General features: G+C 37.8%; 1 pseudogene; it reads right to left on the bottom strand.

Annotated features, from left to right (window-relative positions):
• Nucleotides 1–434, bottom strand: part of LOC105513386 — a 2,047-nt pseudogene extending 1,613 nt beyond the window's left edge.
• Between the last annotated feature and the right edge of the window lie 359 nt (nt 435–793).

Genomic DNA, 793 nt, shown 5'->3' with positions numbered 1-793 from the left:
TTTTCTATAAAATCAGTACAGAACTAACTAAGCAAATGACCATTGGTAGTCTTGACACTGACATGAGCTTCAGTCATGGTCTACCATTTTTTGACCACGGAACATATTTTGTCATGGGTAAGATCCATGCCATGGAAGTCAGTCAGGCAGTTTTTGCCCTGAACATCTTCAGTAATCAGCTTGTTTATTCTAAATGCAACTTCATTATTCTGCAGATCAGCAAGTCCCACTTCAAACACATGACCCTTAAGGTCATCAGGTGTAATTATTGTTCCTTGAATCCTGGAAACTAGTGTCTTTCCAATATTCCTTATGTTGAACATAGCAGGTGCTTTCACATGATACCAATCTTTCTTAGAAAATGGATCAACCCGTTTCTTCTTGGCTTCTTTTTTGCTGCCTTTTATAAGACGCTTATTCTTGCCAACCACCATCGTGCTGTTCAGAGACCCAAAAAGCAAGAATTTTGATTTTGTCAACCTTGAATAATATCTACAAAATATCACCTCTTAGTAATCTTTCATGAGTGATCGTTCTAGCCCCAGAAAGACAGAAAGACTGTTATATGTTCTTATATGTTCTGGCTCATGATATGGTCTGACATAGGATAGTCTTTCTGTCTGTTCTATGTCAGACCATATCATGAGCCAGATAGCTGATATTTTAGGCAGGTTTAGAACAGTTTTTTTAAAAAAACATTTTCTACCAAAGTACCCCTAACTGGTAGTAGAGGAGAAAGTTTTGAGTGGCAAAACTCCATCAACAGAATTACACCAGTGATGGCAGGGTACAA

The sequence above is a fragment of the Colobus angolensis genome, unplaced genomic scaffold (genome assembly GCF_000951035.1).
Source record: "Colobus angolensis palliatus isolate OR3802 unplaced genomic scaffold, Cang.pa_1.0 Scaffold23, whole genome shotgun sequence".
In the NCBI taxonomy this organism is placed as follows: Eukaryota; Metazoa; Chordata; class Mammalia; order Primates; family Cercopithecidae; genus Colobus; species Colobus angolensis.
The sequence above is the reverse complement of the archived record's forward strand: the minus strand, read 5'-3'. Positions and strand labels throughout refer to the sequence as shown.